The sequence below is a fragment of the Coregonus clupeaformis genome, chromosome 7 (assembly GCF_020615455.1).
Source record: "Coregonus clupeaformis isolate EN_2021a chromosome 7, ASM2061545v1, whole genome shotgun sequence".
In the NCBI taxonomy this organism is placed as follows: domain Eukaryota; kingdom Metazoa; phylum Chordata; class Actinopteri; order Salmoniformes; family Salmonidae; genus Coregonus; species Coregonus clupeaformis.
The window spans coordinates 43203623-43220003 of NC_059198.1; the positions used below are offsets into that span (position 1 = coordinate 43203623).

Genomic DNA, 16381 nt, shown 5'->3' on the forward strand with positions numbered 1-16381 from the left:
ATCTAATTTGACTAACGGTCCCTGATGGGTATGGAGTGAGTGGAATGAGAAAAGGGTTTTCCTTCTCCTTTTTGCCCCAATAATAATCCTTATTATTTATGATTTTGCAAGACATTTATTTTGCCAGTAGAATTATGATTGATAGTGGTAGCACTGAATAGATTTGTCCTCATAAATGTTATTGAGGCTTATACCTGAACAACAGCAGCAACAACAAAAACATGAAACACTGGCCTACATCAACCCCAAACGTAAAAAATCTTAAACAAAGACGAAAGAAAGTTGGACAGTTCAAGTCCAATAAACAAAAACACCCAAGCTAGGAGAGTCTTTGAAAAGGACATTGAAAGCCTAAAACATTAGCTGAATTAATAACTTCTTAATTAGTTTACGGTGGGTGGGGGGCTAAAAAGTCCTGAGCAGAGGACGTGCAGAGAGGATCTGTGGCTAAGGCCTTAATCAATAGAACCCCCCCACACACACGCGCTCTAATGGTCTGGTCTATGAGGTAAGCCTTTTAGTGACCCTCTTCCCTCCTTAATTGAACAGAGCGGCAGACATCATTAGCCTGGAGAGAAGAAGAGGAGCAGGGGGCTTTTTACCACACCGCCCATTTCACACACTCATTAAAACCAGCAACCTGTTTTACCACAATCCCCGGTAGCGCTCTGGCAAAACGGGGGGTGCTTTCACAGGGGTCACCGCCGAGGGCTCGTCACGCCAGGCGGATGGAGAGTTAGTAAACAACAACACTGATTCCACAGAACCACCACAAACACACTACAAGACCCATACTGTTTCAGTTCTAACCAGCCTGAGTAGACTACTTTAGGATGTAGATAGAATGGCAGCGCAACTATTTCAGTTCTAACCAGCCTGAGTAGACCGCTTTAGGACATAGTATGGCGGACAGATATATCCCTGCCATTGAGCAATTTTGTTTTATCAACTTTTGCTTTGGGGTTCCGGGGCTGCAACCCTGTGAGATTTTTTGGGTAAAACGACTGTGAGAAGGTCACGTCTGGTGAAATGTTAAAAGGTGTCACGCTCTGGCTCCGGGACTGTGTAGTTTGAGCCAGGGTGTATTCATTTGGTTGTGTTGGGTATAGGGTGTGTTCATTTGGTTGTGTTTGGTTTTGGTTGTAGTGTCTTGTCTCGTCATGTGACTCCCAATCGGAGGTAACGAGTGTCAGCTGTCGGCTCGTTATCTCTGATTGGGAGCCATATTTAAACTGTCAGTGTTCACCTTAGGGTTGTGGGTTTTTGTTCCTTGTTTCAGTCTGTGTACTGAGGACTTCACTATCCGTCATTGTTTATTGTTTTCTCGTTCGTGCACTTTAACTTTAATAAAGTCATGTTCGCTACAAACGCTGCGCTTTGGTCCACTCCTTCCGTAGACGGTCGTGACAGAAAAACCCACCACAAAAGGACCAAGCAGCGTATACAGGAACACCCGCAGGAGAGAACGCTGGTGGATGTCCTCCTCGGCTGGGGACATATTACGCGGGAGGAGGCCGTCCGGTACCGGAGGGCGATGAAGGGGGAGACCCAGGATGGAGAGGAGCAACGGCGTCAGCAGGGCCATAGTCGGATGGAAGAGAGGCAACCCCAAAGAAATTTTTTGGGGGGGCACATGGCTTGGGCGGCTGGGCAGCAGGCGGCTGCTACAGGACGTTTTGGAGAGGTGGTCACCGGGTGTTGGGAGGCAGAAGGCAGGTTGGCGAGGCCTGGAGGTAGAGCGGAACCAACTTCCCGTACTCAGGCATGGCAGCATGAGACGGGGCAGGTTCCGCGGTATGCGGAGCAGCGTACTGTGCCACGCAGTGGTCCGGCACAGTCCTGTACGTCCTGTGCAAGCACCCCGCACGTGTCGTGCGAAGGGGGATGCAGCCAGGACGGAGTGTGCCGGCTCTACGCTCGAGGTCTCCAGTGCCTCTCCGCGGTCCCGGATATCCTGCTCCCGTATCGCGTGCTGTCATGTCGGTACGGGTTCACAGCCCTGTACGTCCTGTGCGGATGCCTCACGCAGAGTGTGTGAAGGTAGGCATCCAGCCAGGACGGGTGGTGGCCGCTCTTCGCTCCAGGTCTCCTATCCGTCTCCACAGTCCGGTGAGGCCTGTCCCAGCTCCACGCACTAAACCTACGGTGTGCGTCGCCAGCCCAGCCCGGCCGGTTCCTGCTCCACGCATCAGGCTCACGGTGTGCGTCGCCAGCCCAGCCCGGCCTATCCGGCTCCACGCACCAAGCCTACGGGGTGCGTTGCCAGCCCAGCCCGGCCTGTCCCTGCTCTACGCACAAAGCCTACGGTGTGCGTCGCCAGCCCAGCCCGGCCTATCCCTGCTCCACGCACCAAGCCTACGGGGTGCGTTGCCAGCCCAGCCCGGCCTGTCCCTGCTCTACGCACAAAGCCTACGGTGTGCGTCGCCAGCCCAGCCCGGCCTGTCCCTGCTCTACGCACAAAGCCTACGGTGTGCGTCGCCAGCCCAGCCCGGCCTATCCCTGCTCCACGCACCAAGCCTACGGGGTGCGTTGCCAGCCCAGCCCGGCCTGTCCCTGCTCTACGCACAAAGCCTACGGTGTGCGTCGCCAGCCCAGCCCGGCCTGTTCCTGCTCCACGCACAGAACCTACGGTGTGCGTCGCCAGCCCGACCCGGCCTGTTCCTGCCACTCGCACCAAACCAGGGGTGCGAGTCGCCAGCCTGGTCCAGCCCGTTCCTGCTACTCGCACCAAGCCAGGGGTACGAGTCGTCGGCCTGGTCCAGCCCGTTCCTGCTACTCGCACCAAGCCAAGGGTGCGAGTCGTCAGCCTGGTTCAGCTCGTCCCTGCTACTCGCACCAAGCCAAGGGTGCGAGTCGTCAGCCTGGTCCAGCCCGTTCCTGCTACTCGCACCAAGCCAGGGGTACGAGTCGTCGGCCTGGTCCAGCCCGTTCCTGCTACTCGCACCAAGCCAAGGGTGCGAGTCGTCAGCCTGGTTCAGCTCGTCCCTGCTACTCGCACCAAGCCAAGGGTGCGAGCCGTCAGCCTGATCCAGCCCATTCCTGCTACTCGCACCAAGCCAGGGATGCGAGTCTTCAGCCTGGTGAGGCCTGTTCCGGCTCCACGCACCAGGCAAAGGGTGCGTATCGTCTGCCAGGTCCGGTCCATTCCTACCTCACGCGCCAAGCCAGGGGTGCGCGTCGGAGGTCCTGATCCAGCAAGCGGGGTCAGATCGGACCGGGGGCACTACGGGGGGAGTGAAGTGGGGTGGTGGTCAAGCCCGGAGCCGGAGCCGCCTCCGAGGAGCAACACCCACCCAGCCCTCCCCTATTTTGGGGTGTAGGCGCGGTCGAGTCCGCGCCTTTAGGGGGTACTGTCACGCTCTGGCTCCGGGACTGTGTAGTTTGAGCCAGGGTGTATTCATTTGGTTGTGTTGGGTATAGGGGTGTGTTCATTTGGTTGTGTTTGGTTTTGGTTGTAGTGTCTTGTCTCGTCATGTGACTCCCAATCGGAGGTAACGAGTGTCAGCTGTCGGCTCGTTATCTCTGATTGGGAGCCATATTTAAACTGTCAGTGTTCACCTTAGGGTTGTGGGTTTTTGTTCCTTGTTTCAGTCTGTGTACTGAGGACTTCACTATCCGTCATTGTTTATTGTTTTCTCGTTCGTGCACTTTAACTTTAATAAAGTCATGTTCGCTACAAACGCTGCGCTTTGGTCCACTCCTTCCGTAGACGGTCGTGACAAAAGGTTGGTGGAGTACTGCAGAGATGGTTGTCCTTCTGGAAGGTTATCCCATCTCCACAGAGGAACTCTGGAGCTCTGTCAGAGTGACCATTGGGTTCTTGGTCACCTCCCTGACCAAGGCCCTTCTCCCCCGATTGCTCAGTTTGGCCGGGCGGCCAGTTCTAGGGAGTATCTTTGTGGTTCCAAACTTCTTCCATTTAAGAATGATGGAGGCCACTGTGTTCTTGGGGACCTTCAATGCTGCAGACATTTTTTGATACCCTTCCCCAGATCTATGCCTCGACAAAATCCTGTCTCGGAGCTCTACGGACAACTCCTTATACCTCATGGCTTGGTTTTTGCTCTGACATGCACTGTCAACTGTGGGATCTTATATAGACAGGTGTGTGCCTTTCCAAATAATGTCCAATCAATTGAATTTACCATAGGTTGACATCTCAAGGATGATCAATGGAAACAGGATGCAACTGAGCTCAATTTCAAGTCTCATAGCAAAGGGTCTGAATACTTATGTAAATAAGGTATTTTTGAATTTTATACATTTGCAAAAATTTATAGAAACCTGTTTTCGCTTTATCATTATGGGGTATTATGTGTAGATTGATGAGGAAAACAAATAATTTAATCAATTTTATAATAAGGCTGTAATGTAACAAAAGGTGGAAAAAGTCAAGGGGTCTGAATACTTTCCGAATGCACTGTAAATTGTAACTTGTCACTCCAGGGTTTTTTGGGGATCAAAATGTGGCCTAGGTTGTAGGTGCAGCGGGTCCGTGGCCAATGGCGTGTACTCCGACTGAACATTTTAGAGACCCTCCACTTGGCCACAGAGACAAAATGTTGCTATTTTGCCATGGGGTGGAGCAAAACCTTTACGGTTTTAAAGCTAGTTTCCTGAAATTCAACACATTTTGCCATGGGGCTTGTCTGTACGAAAAGCTGCCTCTCTCGACCTGTTCTCATTCTAGCCCTGTTCTCCCTGCACAGTGTGCACGCGAGCGCCTTCATTGTCATGCTCCTGGAGCATGCCCGGACAAGTTCTCAGTCATGGTCAAGTAGTCAGGAGGTTATCGGCGCTTCCGGCTGTTAGTACATTCCCAAGTGTGCGTTATTAAACAGTAAGTTACATTTCATGTCACTGTTTATAATGTATTTCCCTGTACATTTGTAAGGTAGCACACCAAATCAAATCAAATTTTACTGGTCACACACATATTTAGCAGATGTTATTGTGGGTGTTGCGAAATGATTGTGTTCCTAGCTCCAACAGTGCAGTACTATCTAACAATTATGCATATTTCTCTCAGAGTTGAGTAAGTCTGTAATGTCGTGTATGTCAGCAGCTAAATGTGTTAATTAGCTAAGGAATCTAGCATGGCGTATCTGTAGCATGGTTAGCGCCTTAGCACTTCGTATTGTGTATATGCATAGAGAACATCTGTACAGCATCATTTTTAGTAACCACTTATACGCAAATCTGTTTAGTTATTACCACAGAGGGGTTATAAAATGTGCGGCCCGTCCGTGGTAGTTCTTTATTAGTGGACGACGGGTCGCGGCCATACCAGTCATTTTAGTTATATAAGAAGTTATTATACACCCTGTGTATTATATTAGTGTATTGCCTATGCACACTATTTGGGTTATGATAGCACTCCAGTGTGCCTTTTCAGTGTATTAGGACTGTTTACAGAGTCAGTAATTATTAGTTGATTAAGCCTAAAATGGCGCCGGTGCATGTTACTTCAGTAATTGTGTTGGCTCCCATCCTTTCCTGTGTGTTAATGGGAATTCAATAAGATTCCATCCATTCAGTTATTGTAATGGCCTAGTGGTCATTAATTTGTTACTACTGTGGTGCTTTAGTTTAAGCCTTTTATATGTAGTAACTTGTTATAGTCATGCTCTCATAGTTTATATTGTCAGTGGTGTTATGCGATGTCACTGTATAATAGCTGTATATTATTCCTGATATTGATGGCACTTTGTTATTTGCTTCCTCCTATAGGAAAACCACACATCCACATTCACTTTCACACACACAAGTGTCAAGCCAGAGTGGTGTCAAGCCATAGTGGTGTCAAGCCAGAGTGGTGTCAAGCCATAGTGGTGTCAAGCCATAGTGGTGACAAGCCATAGTGGTGTCAAGCCATAGTGGTGACAAGCCATAGTGGTGTCAAGCCATAGTGGTGTCAAGCCATAGTGGTGTCAAGCCATAGTTGTGTCAAGCCATAGCCCTGTATAGTGCCTTCAGAAAGTATTCATACCCTTGATTTATTCCACATATTGTTGTGTTTCAGCCTGAATTCAAAATTAATTAAATATAGTGCATTCGGAAAGTATTCAGACCCCTTGACCTTTTCCACATTTTGTTACGTTACAGCCTTATTCTAAAATTGATTAATAAATACAAATCCTCATCAATCTACACACAATACCCCATAATGACAACGCGAAAACATGTTTTTAGAAATGTTTGCAAATGTATTGAAAGTTAAATACAGAATTATCTAATTTACATAATCATTCACACCCCTGAGTCAACACTTTGTAGAAGCACCTTTGGCAGTGATTACAGCTGTGAGTCTTTCTGGGTAAGTCTAAGAGCTTTACACCCCTGAATCCATTTTCAATTCATGCTGTAACACAACAAAATGTGGAAAAAGTCAAGGGGTGTGAATACTTTCTGAAGGCACTGTACATCCTGTGCTGTTATAACATTGTCAGTTATAGTATGTACAGTGCCTTCAGAAAGTTTTCACACCCCTTGACTTTTTCCACATGTTGTTGTATTACAGCATATACTGTCTATCTTCAAGTAAACTACAAGCCTGTGTCTTCCCATCAATGCGTTCTGACCGACGCCCGGAGGCGAACACACCCATACCAGAAACCTTAGAATGATACAGTCCTTTAGCCCTCCACTACAAGGTCCATTATCATTTCTACATATTTTATAGCTGGTTTTAGTTGTTGAAGTTTACACTGACAATGTTTTACCATCCTGAAATGCTATTTTTTAATCGTATTTTTTGGAGTGGCGGCAAGGATTTAAATATAGGGGAAGCCCTGATCGCCCATTGTGTACAGTTAAAGCAGCACTGAGGATGATTGTGCCAATATGAGAGGATAAACATCACACTGTTTTGGAGAACAGATTAGGGATTTTACATAAGACCCAATATAATAGACCTGCACTCACCATAACACCTACACAGTAGCATTCAATTGTAACACATCAGGGTTGCACACACACACACACACACAATTATTCATAACAAACATGAAGAAAGACACTAAAGTCGCGGCAGACTCTACAGCTTTAGAAACATATTCCTCAAACAGAGGAAAAAAACAACTTGATAAGATCTTCACTTCTCAGCTTCAGAAGACAACAGAGAAGCAGAGAGATCAGAGACAGAGATAATAGATGGGTTCCTTTCTGGTCTGGGTCATGTTTATCAATTGAGACTTTACCCTGGGTAGTACTGCAGGGCCTTGCTTCACACCAGTAGTGAATGCAGGGCTTCTACTGTGACAAAGCATGAGCGTTGTATTGTAAACAGCCCGTGGGTAGTCACAGCTGACTAAACAAACACATCAATATACAAAAACGCTTGCAGGGCTAGGATGATCCAACGCTGCAAGACAATTTGAAGTATTTTTAATTTGAGATAATTATGACTGCGGGATGGAGTCAATCCCCTAGTACTATTTTTCCATGGATATGCTCTCCTGTGAAAGTCAGAATCAGGTGTTTACTGTGTTTTGTTGTACAAACGTGTAAATCCTTTGCCGATTGTTAGAACCTGATTGAACTTGCAAATACATTTTAAAGCGCATCGCTTTTGCATGCTTGAGTAAACATTTGACTGTCATTAGGTTTAATTGAGTTTCGGTGCCAAGTGATAACACAACCAAAACGGAGTGACATTTTTAACTGCTAGAATATATTGGTCAGCCAGGTTATCTGAAAGAAGAAACATATTTCCATTTTCATCTCTGATCAGTAGAAAGTGGTTTTTTTCTCATACGAAGACTTGTACAGCATTTGTGCAATCTAATAAACACCAAATAAACAAGAGGAGGAGGAAATACAGACGTTCCAGCATCAGGTACTATGAGCAGCGGACTTCACTGACAGGTTGTAGTCTAATCAATATGCAACCGCCTTGAGAAAGGTGTGTTACTCTAGAGAAGAGTGCAAGCTACACAGGAACCTCTCCCTCCATATGAACCTGAAATCTCCAGTGAAAGCTACTCTGATGCTTCCCAGACTATAGACAATATCAGTTCATCTCTGTGTACCTTCCAGCAAAATTGAATGAAAGTAGGGGGAGTTTTAATAATCATTGAATGATTTCTGCTCTGGACTGAGAGTCCGCAACGGTAACATACTGTATAGTATCACTGTGCATTAACTCGTGCAGTGAGAGACAGGGGAACAGTGCTGTGCTGGGTATTCTGAAGCCTATCTGATGGAGAATGTTCTCCTGCATTAAGAGATCAAATCAAATCAAATCAAATTTTATTGGTCACATGCGCCGAATACAACAGGTGCAGACATTACAGTGAAATGCTTACTTACAGCCCTTAACCAACAGTGCATTTATTTTAAACAAAAAAAGTAAGAATAAAACAACAACAAAAAAAGTGTTGAGAAAAAAAGAGCAGAAGTAAAATAAAGTGACAGTAGGGAGGCTATATATACAGTAAAATAAAGTGACAGGAGGGAGGCTATATATACAGGGGGGTACCGTTGCAGAGTCAATGTGCGGGGGCACCGGCTAGTTGAGGTAGTTGAGGTAATATGTACATGTGGGTAGAGTTAAAGTGACTATGCATAAATACTTAACAGAGTAGCAGCAGCGTAAAAAGGATGGGGTGGGGGGGCAGTGCAAATAGTCCGGGTAGCCATGATTAACTGTTCAGGAGTCTTATGGCTTGGGGGTAGAAGCTGTTGAGAAGTCTTTTGGACCTAGACTTGGCACTCCGGTACCGCTTGCCGTGCGGTAGCAGAGAGAACAGTCTATGACTAGGGTGGCTGGAGTCTTTGACAATTTTGAGGGCCTTCCTCTGTGCCAGTGCCAGGCCATGGTGCCAGTGCCAGTGCCAGTGCCAGTGCCAGTGCCAGGCCAGTGCCAGAGGAAGGCCATGGTGTGCCATGGTGTGCATAGCTTCATTAGCTTTTTATTCTGAACCGTTGCAATGTCGGAAACTTTGTAGGAGTTGTGTGTAGGCGGCTGCATCAATACCGTAAAACCATAAAGTCCTCTTTCCACGGCAGTATTGCCTCAAACTTTGTATTGCCAGTTTTGTCAATTGTATTAGTTTATCCTCTATTTTATTAACGACCATCATTGTATTAATACTGTGGAATTCACCACAGGTTTGGACAAATATATTTCTCCCCCATATATTGTGTAGGGACTACAGAACATGACTTTACACTCAATTTACAAGAGGCCTATACATAAAATTCAGCCCTTGAGGCTCCAAATAATATAAAACGGGCTATGTAACCCTAACCCTAAGCTAACCTGAGCTAAACCAGAACTACTGAAATTCCTTTGCTAAGAAACAGGAAATGTTTCCTTGACATAGTAATAACAGAGTGGATGCAATAAACAGAAAATACATCAATGTAGTTTCCATGTCTTATTGTCCTTAATTGTGTGACACACGTGTTTATTCAACTGAGTGGGACCTGAACACACCAGTTTCTTTATACATCAACATGGATTTTACACTTGCTGCCTAAGGCTTTGTGATCTCAAATATTAAAGAAAGACGCATAGCATGATTAGCTCAGTTAATTTTCCTATCTAGGGGAGAGGAGGGGCTCAATTTATTCCTTATGCACTCCAATATGTCTGAGAACGATGTTCAATGGGTATCTGACAGGCAGGTCACAAATGCTCGGCAATACCCTATGGAACAGCCTAGGAGGGCCAAGAAAATGATTTTGTGAAGATAAGCTGTCATCCATCTCAAAGAACATGGAATTTGGTGGCAATTTTCCATTTAGTTGGAAAATAAGGTTCCACATTCATTCTATGGATGATACTGGACAAAATAGCAGTCGTTTCAAGCCTGCCTTTGAGTCACCGTCCAGAGAAGAATCCCATTTAGTCAGCTTGTACATAAATCACTCACATGAAAATGAATGGTTTCGTGTTTCTTATTGTCAACTATCGAAGTATTTTCGACAAGATATTCATATCAAATTAAAATGTTTGTTAAGAAAGGCTTCCAACGTGATCAGATGGAAGAAATTACGAACATAACTCAAACGTTCATGGCAGTCTAAATGTAAAATTAAGACATAAAAGTTGTTATCTCACTCAAATATAGGCTACACTTTCACTCCTGAGAGACCATTTGAAGGGAACCTGTGAATTGAGTAACAATTTTGCTATCAAAATGGATGGCCAATCCAATTAAGGGGAACATTAAAGTCCAATGTACTGGTGGTGATGATATAATGAGCCCTCACTGACACATACGGTACTGTGTACAGCAACACAGGCTGTCCCTCTGGCTAAGTCTGGGAACTCTCTCCTAGAGCTTCCATCTTCCTCACAGTCATGTGTTATAACACAGTTTACTTTCCCACACTGGTGTATTTATTCTTTGGGGTTAATATACAAGCACAGATAGGCACACAACCAAAGAATGATTAACAAGATCCCCATAGCCTAATTTCCTCTCGGACTGAAGAGTTGGGAGTCTTCCTCCTAATTAGCACAAAGTAAAGTCCAACTAGGGAGTGTAGTTCTGGAGAATCTGTTATACATTCCAGCATAGATAAGGTAAACTAAACTAAATACTGTTCTTCAGCGGAGGTGAAGACATGGTGACATTTACAAGGACATCTCAGATGAGACGTGAGTCTTACATACTGGATAAAAAGTGCATTATAGGCCTATCTATCTAGGACTGCAGCAGCAAAATACCCTGTAGTGTGTTAGTTAATGTATTCATTATGAACAAGAAGTTCAAATGACTTGTGGTGTTCCGAGTCAGAAATGGGATGTAAAGCCTAAAAATAATATACGCTACTGTTTCTATCTACTGTGTGACGCATGTGATTAGGTCAATTGTTAGCTGTGGACTACATCCCATGTAATTTCTGATTGGCCTCCACTTTTCATACTATGACACAACACAGACACGATGTGACTAGTCACACAATACCAGATTATATTCATTCAGATTGTGGATTCAGAGTAGGGTTGGGCGGTATCCAGATATTCATCCCGTTTCTGTACCATACCGGGGTAAACGGTATTACTGGAAGTGCACACAAGGGGCGCTATTTCAAAGCTATTTATGCACAAAACAATTTAGGCAACAGGGATCTTGATCCAGGAGGGGATTGAATGTCTCTGTTGTAACCAAGAAGCTTGATCTTGATATCAAGCCACTTAGCTAGCAAGTTAGCAAACCAAATGCATAGCTGGAGCCTTGAGCTGCATATAATTTATTTGACACATCTTAGATTTCTTATAGTTATACTTAACTTACCACACTGGAGTATTTGTCCTTTGGGGCGCACCCCCGCAGCCCCCGTCGGTATTTCGAAATATACAGTTTATACCGTATATCGGGATATTGCCCAAGCCTAAAGTTCACAGTACAGTGAAACTCTATAGTCCATCAGAACTATAGTAGGCTACATCAACGTTTATACAGGTAGGCCTATGGACTATAATACGCTGCCATTTCCAGTATGGAAAGATTCTTATATCTAGAATATCTTTAACGCCATATCTGATTTCAATAGGTGCTGCCTGAAATGGCTTGCCATTAGAGATACTGGTCCCCTTCCAGGCTGATAAATGGTAGTCTTTGGTTTCGATTTCTCGAATGTGACGATCCATAGATGTGGCTCATTAGGTGGGCGCCACCAGCACAAAGAGTATCGAGCCAGCCATCTCCAACGGGGTCTCTGGAACCCTCCCTTAGTGATCAATACACAGTTTCCCCTTTATTATCTACTGGTTACCTCATCTTTTCACCAATCTCACAAACTCATAGAACTTCTGAAACAGTTCAGCAGATTCCTCAGCCAGAAGGCAATTACACTTCCAGTGCCCAAGACTTTGTGAGCTCCCTGAACACAGCAGCTAACCTTCCCGATCATGCCTCTGTGATCTGCAATTATGAGAATGATTAGCACAATTATTTGGGCAGCCGTCTGCCATGTTTAGAGGTGTGGGGGTGGGGGTGGTGGGGGGGAGTGACTGTAGAGAGGAGGATGGAGGTGGTGAAAAGAGGAGACAAGTCAACACTATATTCTTGGCAGAAGGTTAAGTAAACAACTGATTAAAGGCTGTGAAGAAATCAATGCAAGAACTGGAAAACGGTTCAACAAAAAGCAGTGTGGACCTGAATGCAGACTGTATAGAAAGGCAACTAAATTATTCTGTGGAGAATTCTCTAAAAGGAAGCTGGTGATCTCCTTCAGCAGTGAATGGTTAGATCTCAAACTGAAGTTTATTTTCTTTGAGGGGAGTTTTGACGTTGGAAGAAAAAAAGACAACTTTTCATAGAAAATAAAGTTGGACTGGGATCCTGTCATCAGAACAGGCCCTGAAGCCTAGGCTGCGGGTGGAATAGAGTTGCCTCCCTGAAATCCAACATTGGGGTCTGTGGTCTGGGCCTTTCTGCCTGTGGTGCTATGATTCTGCTCTGCCTCAGGACATAGCTGCCTCACGTGGGGAGAGAGCTAGAAGCTATCCAAGACCTGTTGTACAATCAGAGGAACCCAAAAAGCCCAAACAAATAGAAAACTAGGGTGAGGTGGGGAAAAGAGATGTGAGCCTAAAGTGTCAGTATGTTTCAGAATGACTTGGTATTGTAACCAACTGGGTAAGCAAACCCAGGTCATCAGCTTTCGTTCATCATCAAAAGGTTTTGCCAACTGCAGCAATCCCAAACATCTACCATAGTCATGTTAAATTGTCCATCGGTTATATTAATTAAGTATTTCCTCAGTCTACCACCATTTGAGGGTAGGTATACAGTAAGTGTGTCTTAATTGGAAACGGCACCATTGGGACTAATGGCAGAGGACGAGAGGCTCCATGGAAGCCAGCAGTAAGTAAAGTCAGTGGAAGGGCCTGCAGCAGTGTGGAGTCAGCTATTATTACTACTGCTGTTTAGCATTAGCTCTGAATCAGGCCTAATTTAATGTTGCGTGATATTGCTGGTAGGAGTTGGGCAAAGTGACAATAATAATACAACTATCCGTAGTCATATGTAAGAGCCAGTAAACAACGTTTGAGACCAAATAAGAAGTGAGGAACATGAAGTTGACGAGAGAGAGATAGTAGTGTTTATTTACAGTGTTCAACAGGTTTAATAGTGAAGTGTACTGGTAAGGGTTGGGCAGTAGCTGACATCATTTGGGTATCGGCGATGATTTTTCAATTTGTCAGAGCAATGATAATATTGTCAGTACCATTGGCAGTGTAATACCAATAAAAATAACAGTGCTTGTTGTGTTGACCTTATAGCCACACAGCAGTCCACAACATTCAGGCTTTGCTGTGCCTGAGCAAGAGGAGAGATGCAATCTGCTGTCCTCCCGCAACCTTGCGTTTCACGGTTCAGTCATAATCCTCAAAAACAGAGGGATTGTTTTTTTCCCATTTCAGCCTTCTCAGACTTACTTCATTTTCCAGAATATTATTAGATTAACCTCAGGGCTGTCCAAATCCTCTCACTTTTGTTTTGACTGATGTTATGTAAAAACAAATATTTATCCGACTAGTGTTTTCTGAGAAGGGTTCATCTTTAAAAAACCAATGCTAAGCATAAAAGACGGTGCACCCCATCTTTTTAAGGGGTATCAGGGTGTATCCTAGTCACATGCCACACAGTTAAAACCCATTCTGTAAAACCAAGTCTGGCGGACCACGGAGGATGACAGAGACATGAATAAACAGTGTCTGTGCCTCCTATCTGCTCACGGGGAATTTGATTGTTTGATTTGAGAGTGATTCATTTCCAGTCCATTACAGAGGCTCAGGGGGTGCGACAGCCAACTGACCTCTTGCTGTAAAATCTATATGAAATGGCACAGCGTGCTTTGACGCCTGCCAAAGTTAGTTACAGGAGAACTGAGTTATATACTCAGTCATGGGATAGGCCTATAGCTGGAGGGTCATAAATGTTGTCCCTCCTGAACAAGGAAGCTGAACAGTTGGCAAAGGATGGAAATTACCATTCTGAAGCATGTGGAAGGTAGGGTGATCACTTAATATCAATACCACAGATTTCAACCAATGGCAACTCTAATGTGGGACACCAAAAGCTTTTATTGGTTTAAGTGCATGTAAATGTTTAGCAGTACACAATAGTTTGAATGATGAGGATATTCATGGGAAAATGCGATGTTCATCTGTTCATCTGCTTGGTGCACATGAGGTAGACAGGTCTATGCTGATGAGTCACTTGTGTGAGAGAATTACTCCACACTAATCTCATGTATAATGGATGAATGGACGCCTGTGTTTTTCTGTTGTTTGTTGGGAGTGGGAGGCTATAAATATTTCTTGATAAAATCCAGAACGCTATGTTCAGTCATGAAGGATGGATCATAAACCGGGCTACAGTTTCATTTTGTTTCATCACAGTCCATCAGTGTGTCCAGGATGGTAGAGATCCAGACAAATTAAGAGCAGTCTCCATTTGGCGAGCCAAGGAATGTCAATGATCTGGGCTTTTCCCCTCAAGCCTGTGCATCTCCATTTCCCCTCTCATCAAAATGTATTCAGGATCTATCAACACAAGTCAAACAAATTAGAAAATACATATATATTTTTTTGATACTATTTTATATATGTAACGTAGACGTAAACCTAATTTCCTGCCACCTTTAGTGGAATTGAGATGTGTGTGATCATTGCATGATCAGTCAACATATATTGAATTCACTGATGGAATGGTTTATGTGGTGTGCCACAATCGGAAACACAAACCTACTGCACTGATGGAATAAAAACCCTTATAGCCAGTGTCAAGTCCTATAACAGTCAAAAGTCCTCAATCTATTTCCAGGAGGAAGACATGCAACCAATGTTTCATCCTCGGCTGCTGTTGAGCCGCATTTCAACCCAGTCGAAAAGGTATCAACAGTTACCAATGTTTGTATCAAAAAGTTTGGGGCAAAGTTATTAAAAAGTAATCTGAGGAGAGAGGGCGAGAGAGAGAGAACCGGCCAAATTGCAAGACTTCAAGGGCAAAGCAATGCGCCCTGTCCATACTCTGAGGGATTGTTATTCACGCCTGGACACAGCGTATGTATGTGTGTACCTCCCAGGAACATGAAGAATTGAAAAGGCTCTTTACCGTTGTTGTTTTCTATCAGCCTTCATTCCCACACTGCACGCTAGTCATGTCACTCTGAGAAATAAATTGATGCCATGGAAACAATACGCACAGGCAGACACGCTCTGGGTAATGAAATGGGGGCATGAGAAAGAAGGAGCCCCATGCTCCTATTGACATTTACCTGTGCTAATATGGTCGGAGGTTTCTATAGCAAGGTCAATGTTGTAGGCTACTGCCAAATTTTATATGAAATCAGATGGTTCATCATGATGGGCAAAATTGATCAAAAGCACATCAGAAGGTTCCTTTAAGGCTAAACATCTTATTGATATTGCAAACTGTAGAAGGACACAAGAGAAAGTCTCCCATAATAAAGTATATGAACGAAGAGACTTTGGCCAAGATGCATGTGGCCTAACTTTGAAATCCCCAAAATATATATACACACGTTTGGAAGGAGTTCACAGGGTGCCTGCTGGGAAAATGTACCATTCACTCTGAATTGAATTATTTTCAATTTCTTAGTCTGTTTGTTATGTTCTCATGGCAACCCTGGTGAAGCCAAAAGTAGTTTGACACAGGATTTCTATCTCGCCACCTGTTGTTGTTGATTTATTCATATTAATCATGTTCCACAGTCCCCTGAGAATATGAGAGCACAGCCTGCCTTTTAGAGTAGCCACTGACAAATATCACACCTGGATGTCTATGCAAAGTCCACATAAAATATCACACCTGGATGTCTATGCAAAGTCCACATAAAATATCACACCTGGATGTCTATGCAAAGTCCACATAAAATATCACACCTGGATGTCTATGCAAAGTCCACATAAAATATCACACCTGGATGTCTATGCAAAGTCCACATAAAATATCACACCTGGATGTCTATGCAAAGTCCACATAAAATATCACACCTGGATGTCTATGCAAAGTCCACATAAAATATCACAAATGGTGAGAGGCTAGATTGTCCTAAACACATCCATCTACATTTTGATGAAACTTTATTAAAGTCAATGAAGTGAATACACAGACGCTCAGAAATACTAACATATATTTACAGAAGGACAACCACTCAGACACACACGTCAGTCTCACAACCGCCCATCCTCCGTACCACTCCCTTTTCCAGCGAGAAATAAATGCGAGAAACCGGTAAATTATAATAAATTATTTATAATGAACAGCATGGTGTGAAATGGAACTGTAAAATTATATGCAATGTCTAAATCTGGCTTCTCTACGGCCTCTGCATGATGAATCAACGCCCAGTGTGGGGACAGACAGCCCATCTCAGTATGGAGCGCAGTTCA

At 44.4% G+C, this 16381-nt stretch overlaps 1 protein-coding gene across 3 annotated transcripts in view; it reads right to left on the reverse strand.

Annotated features, from left to right (window-relative positions):
- Positions 1 to 16381, reverse strand: part of LOC121569209 (dipeptidyl aminopeptidase-like protein 6) — a 317687-nt gene that overhangs the window by 68716 nt on the left and 232590 nt on the right. The gene's annotated exons all lie outside the window — the stretch shown is intronic.